Below are 19,326 nucleotides of genomic sequence, written 5' to 3' on the forward strand. Positions count from 1 at the left end.
ACTAGAGACAGGCCGCTGGACATTAGACTAGAGACAGGCCGCTGGACATTAGACTAGAGACAGGCCGCTGAACATTAGGCTAGAGACAGGCCACTGGACATTAGACTAGAGACAGGCCACTGAACATTAGGCTAGAGACAGGCCACTGAACATTAGGCTAGAGACAGGCCACTGGACATTAGGCTAGAGACAGGCCGCTGGACATTAGGCTAGAGACAGGCCGCTGAACATTAGGCTAGAGACAGGCCACTGAACATTAGGCTAGAGACAGGCCGCTGAACATTAGGCTAGAGACAGGCCACTGGACATTAGGCTAGAGACAGGCCACTGGACATTAGGCTAGAGACAGGCCACTGGACATTAGGCTAGAGACAGGCCACTGGACATTAGGCTAGAGACAGGCCGCTGGACATTAGACTAGAGACAGGCCGCTGGACATTAGCTATAGACAGGCCGCTGGACATTAAGCTAGAGACAGGCCGCTGGAAATTAGGCTAGAGACAGGCCGCTGGACATTAGGCTAGAAACAGGCCGCTGGACATTAGGCTAGAGACAGTCCGCTGGACATTAGGCTAGAGACAGGCCGCTGGACATTAGGCTAGAGACAGGCCGCTGGACGTTAGGCTAGAGACAGGCCGCTGGACGTTAGGCTAGAGACAGGCCGCTGGACGTTAGGCTAGAGACAGGCCGCTGGACATTAGGCTAGAGACAGGCCGCTGGACATTAGGCTAGAGACAGGCCGCTGAACATTAGACTAGAGACAGGCCGCTGGACATTAGGCTAGAGACAGGCCGCTGGACATTAGGCTAGAGACAGGCCGCTGGACGTTAGGCTAGAGACAGGCCGCTGAACATTAGGCTAGAGACAGGCCGCTGGACGTTAGGCTAGAGACAGGCCGCTGGACATTAGGCTAGAGACAGGCCGCTGGACATTAGGCTAGAGACAGGCCGCTGAACATTAGACTAGAGACAGGCCGCTGGACATTAGGCTAGAGACAGGCCGCCGGACATTAGGCTAGAGACAGGCCGCTGAACATTAGACTAGAGACAGGCCTATTGCGGACAGTCTGAGCACTGATGGTCGCCACTGGGTGTGCACCAATTCATGCATTATATTTCTATATCTATGGTGGATGCATCAAAACAACGCAATTAGCAAAGCATGGTTAGCAACAACAGCACTTTCATTTGCTTCAATTGATTTCTGGACGTAATTATGAGTATAATATTGTGAGCCCCATTTAGGAGTGTGTGTGTGTGTGTGTCACCCCACTTTGTCCATTTTAAATTTCTCATGCTGGGTGAACATGGCTGATTGAGAATAAAACATCTAACACAAGCACTTTACAAGGTCTCCACACACACACGCACGCACGCGCACACACACACAAACACACACACACACACACACACACAGGTCAATAGTACTGCAGAACATATGGGGTCAAAGTAGGCTATGGAGAAGAGACCGAGATCAAGAGAGAATGCAGACGGACAGGAACAGCGGGTGACTTTGCAGGCAGAAAGAGGAGGAGACAGACAAAAAGACAAGGAGGCAGAGACAAAGACAAGGAGCCAGACACAAAGACAAGGAGACAAAGACAAAGAGACAGACACAAAGACAAGGAAACAGACATAAAGACAAGGAGACAGAGACAAAGACAAGGAGACAGAGACCAAGAGGAGGAGACAGACACAAAGACAAGGAAACAGACATAAAGACAAGGAGACAGAGACAAAGACAAGGAGACAGAGACCAAGAGGAGGAGACAGACACAAAGACAAGGAGACAGAGACAAAGACAAGGAAACAGACACAAAGACATGGAAACAGACACAAAGACAAGGAGACAGAGACAAAGACAAGGAGGCAGAGACCAAGAGGAGGAGACAGACACAAAGAGGAGGAGACAGACACGAAGACAAGCTCTCTCTCTCTCTCTCTCTCTCTCTCTCTCTCTCTCTCTCTCTCTCTCTCTCTCTCTCTCTCTTCACAGGAGAGCAATTTGAACATAAAACATATTTTTGATCACAATGCGTTTTTTGACAGAAATGCCTACTCGATCACGTGAACTTTCATGTGCCTTAATAGCAAACTTGTATGCCATCTGTATATAAGAATACAAATATTAAATTACGAACCTAGTTGGTTTAGTCACAGAAAAAAGTCAGCAACCTTCTCCGCTAGCCATGATTGGCTGAGATAATGAGTGGGCTGGACATGCCGAGAGATGAGTTCGGATTGGTCTGCCATATAGAATCTTCTGTCTATTTAGCTGGTCAGTATGTGTTGGTAATCCTGCCATGTAGAATCATTATGAGTAGTAGTTCATTCTTTCTAGCGCAGCTTTTTATAAAAACATCACTTAGTAGACCTGTATAAGTGTTGCTCTCCACTTTCTGGAGGGCCGAGTTTTGAAATCAGTAGAATTAGAGTATGTTAGCTAAGGAGATGGAGGAAAAACCTGTCTCTGGATTGCATCTTCAAACTAAGGGCAACCATGGGATCTGTGACAGAGGGAGAAGCGTCCATTCATGTATACAGGTAAGATAGTACATTTTCAGATGTTACACATTTCTAATTTAGAAAGAAAGTTGTTTTACTGTATACTGTTAGCTAGCTAGCTAACGTTAGCTGGCTGTAGACCTAACATTGTGTATGATCTGTGTAGTAATATTATTTGTATCTCAAATTTCAAATTTATTTATATAGCCCTTCGTACATCAGCTGATATCTCAAAGTGCTGTACAGAAACCCATCCTAAAACCCCAAACAGCAAGCAATGCAGGTGTAGAAGCACGGTGGCTAGGAAAAACTCCCTAGAAAGGCCAAAACCTAGGAAGAAACCTAGAGAGGAACCAGGCTATGTGGGGTGGCCAGTCCTCTTCTGGCTGTGCCGGGTGGAGATTATAACAGAACATGGCCAAGATGTTCAAATGTTCATAAATGACCAGCATGGTCGAATAATAATAAGGCAGAACAGTTGAAACTGGAGCAGCAGCACAGTCAGGTGGAAGTTGAAACTGGAGCAGCAGCATGGCCAGGTGGACTGGGGACAGCAAGGAGTCATCATGTCAGGTAGTCCTAGGGCTCAGGTCCTCCGAGAGAGAGAAAGAAAGAGAGAAGGAGAGAATTAGAGAACGCACACTTAGATTCACACAGGACACCGAATAGGACATGAGAAGTACTCCAGATATAACAAACTGACCCTAGCCCCCCGACACATAAACTACTGCAGCATAAATACTGGAGGCTGAGACAGGAGGGGTCAGGAGACACTGTGGCCCCATCCGAGGTCACCCCCGGACAGGGCCAAACAGGAAGGATATAACCCCACCCACTTTGCCAAAGCACAGCCCCCACACCACTAGAGGGATATCTTCAACCACCAACTTACCATCCTGAGACAAGGCTGAGTATAGCCCACAAAGATCTCCGCCACGGCACAACCCAAGGGGGGGGCGCCAACCCAGACAGGATGACCACAACAGTGAATCAACCCACTCAGGTGACGCACCCCCTCCAGGGACGGCATGAGAGAGCCCCAGTAAGCCAGTGACCCAGCCCCTGTAATAGGGTTAGAGGCAGAGAATCCCAGTGGAAAGAGGGGAACCGGCCAGGCAGAGACAGCAAGGGCGGTTCGTTGTATCTCAGAGCCTTTTGATATGCTAGTTATAGCCATAATTTTAGATAGCTATTATTGAACCTGGTAGGTTAGCTACACACAGATTCATGCAGACTGTAGACCTGATTAGACTGTAGACCTATCCAGACTAGACCTATCCAGATTAATCAGGTCTACAGTCTGGTCAGGTCTACAGTCTGGATAGGTCTACAGTCTAATTAGGTCTACAGTCTGACCAGGTCTACAGTCTGGATAGGTCTACAGTCTAATCAGGTCTACAGTCTAATCAGGTCTACAGTCTAATCAGGTCTACAGTCTGACCAGGTCTACAGTCTGGATAGGTCTACAGTCTGGATAGGTCTACAGTCTACAGGTCTACAGTCTAATCAGGTCTACAGTCTGGATAGGTCTACAGTCTGACAGTCTGTCTGGTCAGGTCTACAGTCTGGTCAGGTCTACAGTCTGGTCAGGTCTACAGTCTGGATAGGTCTACAGTCTAATCAGGTCTACAGTCTGGATAGGTCTACAGTCTGACCAGGTCTACAGTCTGGTCAGGTCTACAGTCTGACCAGGTCTACAGTCTGACCAGGTCTACAGTCTGGTCAGGTCTACAGTCTGGATAGGTCTACAGTCTAATCAGGTCTACAGTCTGGATAGGTCTACAGTCTAATCAGGTCTACAGTCTAATCAGGTCTACAGTCTGGTCAGGTCTACAGTCTGGTCTGAGGTCTACAGTCTGAACAGGTCTACAGTCTGGTCAGGTCTACAGTCTGGTCAGGTCTACAGTCTGGTCAGGTCTACAGTCTGAACAGGTCTACAGTCTGAATAGGTCTACCATCTGGTCAGGTCTACAGGAGCACATCTAGTCCTGGTCACCACAGGGTCGTGGACCTCCAGGACTCATCCATCATGGGACCTGTGATGGACGCCGAGAGAGAGAGTAAGGACATCTGCTTCAGGCCAGGAAATCTCTCTATCACACACAGCCATAGAGGACGACACTATCACACACAGGCGTATAGGACAACACTATCACACACAGCCATAGAGGACGACACTATCACACACAGCTGTACAGGACAACACTATCACACACAGCTGTACAGGACAACACTATCACACACAGCTGTACAGGACAACACTATCACACACAGCTGTACAGGACAACACTATCACACACAGCCGTAGAGGACGACACTATCACACACAGCCATAGAGGACAACACTATCACACACAGCCATAGAGGACAACACTATCACACACAGCCATAGAGGACAACACTATCACACACAGCCATAGCGGACAACACTATCACACACAGCCGTAGAGGACAACACTATCACACACAGCCGTACAGGATGACACTAACACACACAGCCCAATACACACATAGACAGGACCACTCTCTCTTCCACACACAGACAGGAGAGCCCCGTCTGACAGTGGCCGCTGCAGGGGCAAGGGAGTCAGTTGGACCAGTGGGGCTGGTGGCACCACCGACTGGGAGTTTAAAATAGAACCACAAATTGTGGTTCTATGTGGGGGATAACGTCATTGTTTTTTACGGTACAGCTATCTCATGGGAATCTGCCTCTGTCTGATGTCCCAGCCGGGAATCCAGAGCATCGTCGTTATCCTCCCAAGGTTATGGTCAAACCACTGCACTTTGTCCAGATGAGCTAAACCACTATACATCTCAAACCATCTGATTAAACACATCACTGACTGCTGTCAGAGTGTGTGTGTGTGTGTGTGTGTATGTGTGTGTGTGTGTGTGTGTGTGTATGTGTGTGTGTGTGTGTGTGTGTGTGTGTGTGTGTGTGTGTGTGTATTAGTGTGTATTTGTGTGTGTTTGTGGGTGTATTTGCGTGTGTTTGTGTGTATTTGTGTATTAGTGGGTGTATTTGTGTAGGTGTGTGTGTGTGTTTGTGTGTATTAGTGGGTGTTTTAGTGTGTGTGTGTATTAGTGCGTGTGTGTGTGTTACCAGTCTGCTGTTCCCACATGCTTCAAGAGGGCCACCATTGTTCCTGTTCCCAAGAAAGCTAAGGTAACTGAGCTAAACGACTACCGCCCCGTAGCACTCACATCCGTCATCATGAAGTGCTTTGAGAGACTAGTCAAGGACCATATAACCTCCACCCTACCTGACACCCTTGACCCACTTCAATTTGCTTACCGCCCAAATAGGTCCACAGACGATGCAATCTCAACCACACTGCACACTGCCCTAACCCATCTGGACTAGAGGAATACCTATGTGAGAATGCTGTTCATCGACTACAGCTCGGCATTCAACACCATAGTACCCTCCAAGCTCGTCATCAAGCTCGAGACCCTGGGTCTCGACCCCGCCCTGTGCAACTGGGTACTGGACTTCCTGACGGGCCGCCCCCAGGTGGTGAGGGTAGGCAACAACATCTCCTCCCCGCTGATCCTCAACACTGGGGCCCCCAGATGGAATCTAAAACAAAAATCCAGAAAATCACATTGTATGATTTTTAAGTAATTCATTTGCATTTTATTGCATGACATAAGTACTTGATACATCAGAAAAGCAGAACTTAATATTTGTTACAGAAATCTTTGTTTGCAAATACAGAGATCATATGTTTCCTGTAGTTCTTGACCAGGTTTGCACACACTGCAGCTGTATTTGTGGACATTAGGCTATAGACAGGCCGCTGGACATTAGGCTAGAGACAGGCCTCTGGACATAAGACTAGAGACAGGACACTGGACATTAGACTAGAGACAGGCCGCTGGACATTAGGCTAGAGACAGGCCGCTGGACATTAGACTAGAGACAGGCCGCTGGACATTAGGCTAGAGACAGGCCACTGGACATTAGACTAGAGACAGGCCACTGAACATTAGGCTAGAGACAGGCCACTGAACATTAGGCTAGAGACAGGCCACTGGACATTAGACTAGAGACAGGCAACTGGACATTAGACTAGAGACAGGCCGCTGAACATTAGGCTAGAGACAGGCCACTGGACATTAGACTAGAGACAGGCCACTGAACATTAGGCTAGAGACAGGCCACTGAACATTAGGCTAGAGACAGGCCGCTGGACATTAGGCTAGAGACAGGCCGCTGGACATTAGGCCAGAGACAGGCCGCTGAACATTAGGCTAGAGACAGGCCACTGAACATTAGGCTAGAGACAGGCCGCCGAACATTAGGCTAGAGACAGGCCACTGGACATTAGGCTAGAGACAGGCCACTGGACATTAGGCTAGAGACAGGCCGCTGGACATTAGGCTATAGACAGGCCACTGGACATTAGGCTAGAGACAGGCCGCTGGACATTAGACTAGAGACAGGCCGCTGGACATTAGGCTATAGACAGGCCGCTGGACATTAAGCTAGAGACAGGCCGCTGGAAATTAGGCTAGAGACAGGCCGCTGGACATTAGGCTAGAAACAGGCCGCTGGACATTAGGCTAGAGACAGTCCGCTGGACATTAGGCTAGAGACAGGCCGCTGGACATTAGGCTAGAGACAGGCCGCTGGACATTAGGCTAGAGACAGGCCGCTGGATGTTAGGCTAGAGACAGTCCGCTGGACATTAGGCTAGAGACAGGCCGCTGGACATTAGGCTAGAGACAGGCCGCTGGACATTAGGCTAGAGACAGGCCGCCGGACATTAGGCTAGAGACAGGCCGCTGGACATTAGGCTAGAGACAGGCCGCTGGACATTAGGCTAGAGACAGGCCGCCGGACATTAGGCTAGAGACAGGCCGCTGGACATTAGGCTAGAGACAGGCCGCCGGACATTAGGCTAGAGACAGGCCGCTGAACATTAGACTAGAGACAGGCCTATTGCGGACAGTCTGAGCACTGATGGTCGCCACTGGGTGTGCACCAATTCATGCATTATATTTCTATATCTATGGTGGATGCATCAAAACAACGCAATTAGCAAAGCATGGTTAGCAACAACAGCACTTTCATTTGCTTCAATTGATTTCTGGACGTAATTATGAGTATAATATTGTGAGCCCCATTTAGGAGTGTGTGTGTGTGTGTCACCCCACTTTGTCCATTTAAATTTCTCATGCTGGGTGAACATGGCTGATTGAGAATAAAACATCTAACACAAGCACTTTACAAGGTCTCCACACACACACGCACGCACGCGCACACACACACAAACACACACACACACACACACACACAGGTCAATAGTACTGCAGAACATATGGGGTCAAAGTAGGCTTGGGGAGAGAGAAATGGAGAAGAGACCGAGATCAAGAGAGAATGCAGACGGACAGGAACAGCGGGTGACTTTGCAGGCAGAAAGAGGAGGAGACAGACAAAAAGACAAGGAGGCAGAGACAAAGACAAGGAGCCAGACACAAAGACAAGGAGACAGAGACAAAGACAAGGAAACAGACACAAAGACAAGGAAACAGACATAAAGACAAGGAGACAGAGACAAAGACAAGGAGACAGAGACCAAGAGGAGGAGACAGACACAAAGACAAGGAAACAGACATAAAGACAAGGAGACAGAGACAAAGACAAGGAGACAGAGACCAAGAGGAGGAGACAGACACAAAGACAAGGAGACAGAGACAAAGACAAGGAAACAGACACAAAGACATGGAAACAGACAAAGACAAGGAGACAGAGACAAAGACAAGGAGACAGAGACCAAGAGGAGGAGACAGACACAAAGAGGAGGAGACAGACACGAAGACAAGCTCTCTCTCTCTCTCTCTCTCTCTCTCTCTCTCTCTCTCTCTCTCTCTCTCTCTCTCTTCACAGGAGAGCTATTTGAACATAAAACATGTTTTTTTGATCACAATGCATTTTTTGACAGAAATGCCTACTCGAACACGTGAACCTTCATGTGCCTTAATAGCAAACTTGTATGCCATCTGTATATAAGAATACAAATATTAAATTACGAACCTAGTTGGTTTAGTCACAGAAAAAGTCAGCAACCTTCTCCGCTAGCCATGATTGGCTGAGATAATGAGTGGGCTGGACATGCCGAGAGATGAGTTCGGATTGGTCTGCCATATAGAATCTTCGGTCTATTTAGCTGGTCAGTATGTGTTGGTAATCCTGCCATGTAGAATCATTATGAGTAGTAGTTCATTCTTTCTAGCGCAGCTTTTTATAAAAACATCACTTAGTAGAGCTGTATAAGTGTTGCTCTCCACTTTCTGGAGGGCCGAGTTTTGAAATCAGTAGAATTAGAGTATGTTAGCTAAGGAGATGGAGGAAAAACCTGTCTCTGGATTGCATCTTCAAACTAAGGGCAACCATGGGATCTGTGACAGAGGGAGAAGCGTCCATTCATGTATACAGGTAAGATAGTACATTTTCAGATGTTACACATTTCTAATTTAGAAAGAAAGTTGTTTTACTGTATACTGTTAGCTAGCTAGCTAACGTTATCTGTGCTGTAGACCTAACATTGTGTATGATCTGTGTAGTAATATTATTTGTATCTCAGAGCCTTTTGATATGCTAGTTATAGCCATAATTTTAGATAGCTATTATTGAACCTGGTAGGTTAGCTACACACAGATTCATGCAGACTGTAGACCTGATTAGACTGTAGACCTATCCAGACTAGACCTATCCAGACTAATCAGGTCTACAGTCTGGTCAGGTCTGGAGCAGTCTGGATAAGTCTACAGTCTAATTAGGTCTACAGTCTGACCAGGTCTACAGTCTGGATAGGTCTACAGTCTAATCAGGTCTACAGTCTAATCAGGTCTACAGTCTAATCAGGTCTACAGTCTGACCAGGTCTACAGTCTGGATAGGTCTACAGTCTGGATAGGTCTACAGTCTAATCAGGTCTACAGTCTAATCAGGTCTACAGTCTGGATAGGTCTACAGTCTGACCAGGTCTACAGTCTGGTCAGGTCTACAGTCTGACCAGGTCTACAGTCTGACCAGGTCTACAGTCTGGTCAGGTCTACAGTCTGGATAGGTCTACAGTCTAATCAGGTCTACAGTCTGGATAGGTCTACAGTCTGACCAGGTCTACAGTCTGGTCAGGTCTACAGTCTGACCAGGTCTACAGTCTGACCAGGTCTACAGTCTGGTCAGGTCTACAGTCTGGATAGGTCTACAGTCTAATCAGGTCTACAGTCTGGATAGGTCTACAGTCTAATCAGGTCTACAGTCTAATCAGGTCTACAGTCTAATCAGGTCTACAGTCTGGTCAGGTCTACAGTCTGGTCAGGTCTACAGTCTGAACAGGTCTACAGTCTGGTCAGGTCTACAGTCTGGTCAGGTCTACAGTCTGGTCAGGTCTACAGTCTGGTCAGGTCTACAGTCTGAACAGGTCTACAGTCTGAACAGGTCTACCATCTGGTCAGGTCTACAGGAGCACATCTAGTCCTGTTCACCACAGGGTCGTGGACCTCCAGGACTCATCCATCATAGAACTTCTTCGGTTCGGATCTTCAGAGCGCCTGGATCACAGCGGGGCCCTCTTTCTGGCAACGCCACTCTTGGGTGGGACCTGTGATGGACGCCGAGAGAGAGGTCAGGTCTACAAGGACATCTGCTTCAGGCCAGGAAATCTCTCTCATCACACACAGCCATAGAGGACGACACTATCACACACAGCTGTACAGGACAACACTATCACACACAGCTGTACAGGACAACACTATCACACACAGCTGTACAGGACAACACTATCACACACAGCTGTACAGGACAACACTATCACACACAGCTGTACAGGACAACACTATCACACACAGCTGTACAGGACAACACTATCACACACAGCTGTACAGGACAACACTATCACACACAGCTGTACAGGACAACACTATCACACACAGCCATAGAGGACAACACTATCACACACAGCCATAGAGGACAACACTATCACACACAGCCGTAGAGGACAACACTATCACACACAGCCATAGAGGATGACACTATCACACACAGCCCAATACAACACTATAGACAGCCATAGACCACAACACTATCACACACAGCCATAGGAGAGCCCACTATCTGACACAGCCATGCAGGGGACAAGGGAGTCAGTTGGAGCCAGTGGGGCTGGTGGCACACAGCCATACTGGACAACACTTAAACAGCCATAGAACCACAAATTGTGGTTCTATGTGGGGATAACGTCATTGTTTTTTACGGTACAGCTATCTCATGGGAATCTGCCTCTGTCTGATGTCCCAGCCGGAATCAGAGCATCGTCGACATCCTCCCAAGGTTATGGTCAAACCAGTGGGGCTTTGTCCAGATGGGAGCTTAAACCACTATAATCTCAAATTGTCTGATTAAACACATCACTGACTGCTGTCAGCTATGTGTGTGTGTGTGTGTGTGATGTCCCAGTGTGTGTGTGTGTTATCCTCCCAAGTGTTTGGTCAAACCACTGTGTTTGTGTGACACTATTATGTGTGTGTGTGTGTGTGTGTGTGTGTGTGTGTGTGTGTGTGTGTTGTGTGTGTGTGTGTGTGTGTGTATGTGTGTGTGTGTGTGTGTGTGTGTGTGTGTGTGTGTGTGTGTGTGTGTGTGTGTGTGTGTGTGTGTGTGTGTGTGTGTGTGTGTGTGTGTGTGTGTGTGTGTGTGTGTGTGTGTGTGTGTGTGTGTGTGTGTGTGTGTGTGTGTGTGTGTGTGTGTGTTGTGTGTGTGTGTGTGTGTGTTGTGTATGTGTGTGTTTGTGTGTGTGTGTTTGTGTGTGTGGGTGTTTTGTGTTTGTGTGTGTTTGTGTGTATTAGTGTGTATTTGTGTGTGTTTGTGTGTGTATGTGGGTGTATTTGTGTAGGTGTGTGTGTGTGTTTGTGTGTATTAGTGGGTGTATTTGCGTGTGTTTGTGTGCGTATTAGTGGGTGTATTTGTGTAGGTGTGTGTGTGTGTTTGTGTGCGTATTAGTGGGTGTATTTGTGTAGGTGTGTGTGTGTGTTTGTGTGTATTAGTGGGTGTTTTAGTGTGTGTGTGCGTGCGTGTGTGTGTTACCAGTCTGCTGTTCCCACATGCTTCAAGAGGGCCACCATTGTTCCTGTTCCCAAGAAAGCTAAGGTAACTGAGCTAAACGACTACCGCCCCATAGCACTCACATCCGTCATCATGAAGTGCTTTGAGAGACTAGTCAAGGACCATATCACCTCCACCCTACCTGACACCCTTGACCCACTTCAATTTGCTTACCGCCCAAATAGGTCCACAGACGATGCAATCTCAACCACACTGCACACTGCCCTAACCCATCTGGACAAGAGGAATACCTATGTGAGAATGCTGTTCATTGACTACAGCTCGGCATTCAACACCATAGTACCCTCCAAGCTCGTCATCAAGCTCGAGACCCTGGGTCTCGACCACGCCCTGTGCAACTGGGTACTGGACTTCCTGACGGGCCGCCCCCAGGTGGTGAGGGTAGGCAACAACATCTCCTCCCCGCTGATCCTCAACACTGGGGCCCCACAGGGGTGCGTTCTGAGCCCTCTCCTGTACTCCCTGTTCACCCACGACTGCGTGGCCACGCACGCCTCCAACTCAATCATCAAGTTTGCGGACGACACAACAGTGGTAGGCTTGATTACCAACAACGACGAGACGGCCTACAGGGAGGAGGTGAGGGCCCTCGGAGTGTGGTGTCAGGAAAATAACCTCACACTCAACGTCAACAAAACTAAGGAGATGATTGTGGACTTCAGGAAACAGCAGAGGGAACACCCCATCCACATCGATGGAACAGTAGTGGAGAGGGTAGCAAGTTTTAAGTTCCTCGGCATACACATCACAGACAAACTGAATTGGTCCACTCACACAGACAGCATCGTGAGGAAGGCGCAGCAGCGCCTCTTCAACCTCAGGAGGCTGAAGAAATTTGGCTTGTCACCAAAAGCACTCACAAACTTCTACAGATGCACAATCGAGAGCATCCTGGCGGGCTGTATCACCGCCTGGTATGGCAACTGCACCGCCCTCAACCGTAAGGCTCTCCAGAGGGTAGTGAGGTCTGCACAACGCATCACCGGGGCAAACTACCTGCCCTCCAGGACACCTACACCACCCGATGCTACAGGAAGGCCATAAAGATCATCAAGGACATCAACCACCCGAGCCACTGCCTGTTCACCCCGCTGTCATCCAGAAGGCGAGGTCAGTACAGGTGCATCAAAGCTGGGACCGAGAGACTGAAAAACAGCTTCTATCTCAAGGCCATCAGACTGTTAAACAGCCACCACTAACATTGAGTGGCTACTGCCAACACACTGTCAATGACACTGACTCTACTCCAGCCACTTTAATCATGGGAATTGATGGGAAATGATGTAAATATATCACTAGCCACTTTAAACAATGCTACCTTATATAATGTTACTTACCCTACATTGTTCATCTCATATGCATACGTAGATACTGTACTCTATATCATCGACTGCATCCTTATGTAATACATGTATCACTAGCCACTTTAACTATGCCACTTGGTTTACAGACTCATCTCATATGTATATACTGTACTCGATATCATCTACTGTATCTTGCCTATGCTGCTCTGTACCATCACTCATTCATATATCCTTATGTACATATTCTTTATCCCCTTACACTGTGTATAAGACAGTAGTTTTTTGGAATTGATAGTTAGATTACTTGTTGGTTATTACTGCATTGTCGGAACTAGAAGCACAAGCATTTCGCTACACTCGCATTAACATCTGCTAACCATGTGTATGTGACAAATAAAAATTTGATTTGATTTGATTTGATTTGATTTTGATTTGAGTATATTCGTGTGTGTGTGTTTGTGTGTGTTTGTGTGTGTATTAGTGGGTGTATCAATGTGTGTGTGTGTGTGTGTGTGTGTGTCTGTATGCGTGTTTGTGTGTATGTGTGTGTGTATTAGTGGGTGTATTAGTGTGTGTGTGTGCGTGTGTGTGCATGTGTGTGTGCGTATTAGTGGGTATATTAGTGTGTGTGTGCGTGTGTGTGCATGTGTGTGTGCGTATTAGTGGGTGTATTAGTGTGTGTGTGCGTGTGTGTGCATGTGTGTGTGCATATTAGTGGGTGTATTTGTGTAGGTGTGTGTGTGTTTGTGTTTGTGTGTATTAGTGGTTGTTTTAGTGTGTGTGTGCGTGCGTGTGTGTTTGTGTGTGTATTACTGTGTGTGTGTGTGTGTGTTTGAACGGAGGATGACAAACCATTGGTGGCATCCGACCTAATAAAGAATGAAAAGGGATGGTGTTCGAATCGAATAGTTAGTTAGTTAATAGATAGTTATAGCCATATGTATTAGATACTGCATGATCACACACAGACACGCTCAGACACACACACACACACACACACACACACAGACACGCTCAGACACACACACACAGACACACACACACACACACACACGCTCAGACACACACACACACACACACACACACACACACACACACACACACACACACACACACACACACACACACACACACACACAGACACGCACAGACACACACACACACAGACACACACACACACACACACACACACACACACACACACACACACACAGACATGCTCAGACACAGACACACACAGACACAGACACGCACACACACACACACACACACACAGACACAGACACACACACACACACACACACACACAGACACACACACACACACACACAGACACGCACAGACACACACACACACACACACACACACACACACACACACACAGACACACACACACACACACACACACACACACACAGACACGCTCAGACACACACAGACACACACACACACACACACACACACACACACACACGCATGCAGACACACACACACACACACACACACACGACACACACACACACACACACACACACACACACACAGACACACACACAGACACGCTCAGACACACACACACACACACACACACACACACACACACACACACACACAGACAAACACACACACACACACACAGACACGCTCAGACACACACAGACACACACACACACACACACAGACACACACACACACACACACACACAGACACGCTCAGACACACACACACACACACAGACACACACACACACACACACACACACACACACACACACACACACACACACAGACACACACACACACAGACACACACACACACACACACACACACACACACACACACACACTGAGAAGCTCTGCAGAGAAGATGAGGGAAGAACATGTCTCGCTAGACTACACATTTAAAATTGCAATTACATTAACCTCTGACCTCTGACTTGCTCGATCAGGACCCCCATCATTGTCAATTCAATTCAGGGCAAGACCTTCTTCTTTAAGGATTTTTCTGAATCGTAAACAGCCGCTAATAGAGAATCTTTATCAACCTTTTATATCATAATATATGGAATATTTAGAAAAACACGGGGTCAAAAATTACACTGTAAAAATAGACAACTCATTATAGCGAAACGGAAGTTTTTGTTTTAATAAATAAAATGTTATCTGTTACTGTCCAAAGCAATATGTTTTGGCCAGTGCCTTTAACAGGGTATACGACTGCCACAGTATAGCCACTTCAACAAACGAAATAATAAACAAACTAAAAAGCAGTTTGCTGCTTTCTGAAGCTCACCTACAGCCTGTGTTCCCCTACAGCCTGTGTACCCCTACAGCCTGTGTTCCCCTACAGCCTGTATTCCCCTACAGCCTGTGTTCCCCTACAGCCTGTATTCCCCTACAGCCTGTGTTCCCCTACAGCCTGTGTTCCCCTACAGCCTGTGTACCCCTACAGCCTGTGTTCCCCTACAGCCTGTGTTCCCCTACAGCCTGTGTAACCCCTACAGCCTGTGTACCCCTACAGCCTGTGTACCCCTACAGCCTGTGTACCCCTACAGCCTGTGTAACCCCTACAGCCTGTGTACCCCTACAGCCTGTGTACCCCTACAGCCTGTGTGTACCCCTACAGCCTGTGTTCACCTACAGCCTGTGTAAGCCCTTCAGCCTGTTTGATGTATTAGTAGCCAACTAACGTCAGGTAGCTAGCTAACATACCGGTACATACTGCTATAATGACATGCCATGTGGCTCGTAAGGATAGCATAGCTAACAAATTGTCAGCCAACATAACGTGTCTACATGTCTCTGTCTCTGTCTCTCTGTGTCTCTGTCTCAGTCTCTCTGTGTCTCTGTCTCAGTCTCTCTGTGTTTCTGTCTCAGTCTCTCTGTGTTTCTGTCTCAGTCTCTCTGTGTCTCTGTCTCAGTCTCTCTGTGTTTCTGTCTCAGTCTCTCTGTGTCTCTGTCTCAGTCTCTCTGTGTCTCTGTCTCAGTCTCTCTGTGTTTCTGCCTCAGTCTCCCTGTGTTTCTGCCTCAGTCTCTCTGTGTTTCTGCCTCAGTCTCTCTGTGTTTCTGTCTCAGTCTCTCTGTGTCTCTGTCTCAGTCTCTCTGTGTTTCTGTCTCAGTCTCTCTGTGTTTCTGTCTCTCTCTGTCTCAGTCTCTCTGTGTTTCTGTCTCAGTCTCTCTGTGTTTCTGTCTCAGTCTCTCTGTGTTTCTGTCTCTCAGTCTCTCTGTGTTTCTGTCTCAGTCTCTCTGTGTTTCTGTCTCAGTCTCTCTGTGTTTCTGTCTCAGTCTCTCTGTGTTTCTGTCTCTCTCTGTCTCAGTCTCTCTGTGTTTCTGTCTCAGTCTCTCTGTGTTTCTGTCTCTCTCTGTCTCAGTCTCTCTGTGTTTCTGTCTCAGTCTCTCTGTGTTTCTGTCTCATAACTTATTTGAAAAGCCATTTCTTTATTACATTGCTCAACATTTTCTTAACATTATAATTAGTTAAAGCATTTTCTATTCGCTCTCTTTGGACTTCGGGCTGCATATTTTCCGAAATGTTTTTCTTCACATTTTAAAATGATGTGAAGCCACGCCCATTTTCCGAAGAACTGTATCAGAGCACGGAAATAGTGTCCACTGTTTGTATACTTTGTATTTTGGTGAATGTAGTACAACATCCAGGAACTTTTGGCATACTACCTATGTCCATACTATGACCAATAAGCATACTACCTATATCCATACTATGACCAATAAGCATACTACCTATATCCATACTATGACCAATAAGCATACTACCTATATCCATACTATGACCAATAAGCATACTACCTATGTCCATACTATGACCAATAAGCATACTACCTATATCCATACTATGACCAATAAGCATACTACCTATATCCATACTATGACCAATAAGCATACTACCTATGTCCATACTATGACCAATAAGCATACTACCTATATCCATACTATGACCAATAAGCATACTACCTATGTCCATACTATGACCAATAAGCATACTACCTATATCCATACTATGACCAATAAGCATACTACCTATATCCATACTATGACCAATAAGCATACTACCTATATCCATACTATGACCAATAAGCATACTACCTATATCCATACTATGACCAATACCAATAAGCATACTACCTATATCCATACTATGACCAATAAGCATACTACCTATGTCCATACTATGACCAATAAGCATACATACTACCTATGTCCATACTATGACCAATAAGCATACTACCATACTATGATCCATACTATGACCAATAAGCATACTACCTATATCCATACTATGACCAATAAGCATACTACCTATATCCATACTATGACCAATAAGCATACTACCTATGTCCATACTATGACCAATAAGCATACTACCTATATCCATACTATGACCAATAAGCATACTACCTATATCCATACTATGACCAATAAGCATACTATAAGCATACTACCTATGTCCATACTATGACCAATAAGCATACTACCTATATCCATACTATACTACCAATAACTATGATACATACTATGACCAATAAGCATACTACCTATGTCCATACTATGACCAATAACCTATATCCATACTACATACTACCTATCCATACTATGACCAATAAGCATACTACCTATGTCCATACTATGACCAATAAGCATACTACCTATATCCATACTATGACCAATAAGCATACTACCTATATCCATACTATGACCAATAAGCATACTACCTATATCCATACTATGACCAATAAGCATACTACCTATATCCATACTATGACCAATAAGCATACTACATATTCAATTAACGTCACAAATAGAACATGTGGTTAGTATGAGTATTCATACACAGTCCTGCGGCTGTGTTCGAATACTCATACTAACCATGCCTCAGGACTACCTGGCATGATGACTCCTTGCTGTCCCCAGTCCACCTGGCCATACTGCTGCTCCAGTTTCAACTGTTCTGCCTGTGGCTATGGAGCCCTGACCTGTTCACCGACATGCTACCTTGTCCCTGACCTGCTGTTTTCAACTCTCTAGAGACAGCAGGAGCAGTAGAGATACTCTTAATGATCGGCTAAGAAAAGCCAAATAACATTTACTCCTGAGATGCTGACCTGTTGTACTCTCGACAACCACTGTGATTATTATTATTTGACCATGCTGGTCATTTATGAACATTTGAACATCTTGGCCATGTTCTGTTATAATCTCCACCCAGCACAGCCAGAAGAGGACTGGCCACCCCACATAGCCTGGTTCCTCTCTAGGTTTCTTCCTAGGTTTTGGCCTTTCTAGGGAGTTTTTCCTAGCCACCGTGCTTCTACACCTGCATTGCTTGCTGTTTGGGGTTTTAGGCTGGGTTTCTGTACAGCACTTTGAGATATCAGCTGATGTAAGAAGGGCTTTATAAATACATTTGATTTGTAACATACTCTTCCAGTCAGATAGATAGGTACAGTTGTTATTCTAATGTAATTTATCTTCTCACTTATGTGTCTCAACTAATTTCGCAATGAGTCCCAAAATACACCCTACTGTATTCCCTATGTAGTGCACTACTTTTGACCAGGGCACATCGAGCTCTGGGCAACAATAGTTCACTAAGGTAATATGCTGCCTTTAGGGACCCACAAAGTCGTTTAAACTAGGACTGAAACAATATTATGTCAGGATAAACAAATCTCCTTATAATAATAAGATACACAAATATAATTTTGGTCATTAAATACAATTGTACAAAACATTCGGAAACACCTTCCTAATTTTGAGTTGCAACCCCTTTTGCCCCAGCCTCAATTCGTCGGGGCAATTAATCGGGGTATGGACTCTACAAGGTGTCGAAAGCGTTCCACAGGGACGCTGGTCCATTTTGACTCCAATGATTCCCACAGTTGTGTCAAGTTGGCTGGAAGTCCTTTGGACGGTGGACCATTCTTGATACACACAGGAAACTGTTGAGGGTGAATTATCCAGCAGCGTTTCAGTTCTGGACACAAACCGGTGCGTCTGGTACCTACTACCATACCTCGTTCAACGACACTTCAATATTTTGTCTTGCCCATTCACCCTCTGAACGACACACATACACAATACATGTCTCAAATGTCTCAAGGCTTAAAAATCCTTCTTTAACCCGTCTCCTCCCCTTCATCTACATGTCTCCTCCCCTTCAAATACATGTCTCCTCCTCTTCATCTACATGTCTCCTCCCCTTCAAATACATGTCTCCTCCCCTTCATCTACATGTATCCTCCCCTTCATCTACATGTCTCCTCCCCTTCATCTACACTGATTGAAGTGGCTTTAACAAGTGACCTCAATAAGGGATCATAGCTTTCACCTGTCTCCTCCCCTTCATCTACATGTCTCCTCCCCTTCAT

General features: G+C 46.3%; 1 pseudogene; it reads left to right on the forward strand.

Moving 5' to 3' along the window:
- The window catches only part of LOC121840760, a 133,200-nt pseudogene extending 117,608 nt beyond the window's left edge, over positions 1–15,592 (forward strand).
- Positions 15,593–19,326: the final 3,734 nt, after the last annotated feature.

This window comes from Oncorhynchus tshawytscha, linkage group LG25 (assembly GCF_018296145.1).
Source record: "Oncorhynchus tshawytscha isolate Ot180627B linkage group LG25, Otsh_v2.0, whole genome shotgun sequence".
Classification (NCBI taxonomy): Eukaryota; Metazoa; Chordata; class Actinopteri; order Salmoniformes; family Salmonidae; genus Oncorhynchus; species Oncorhynchus tshawytscha.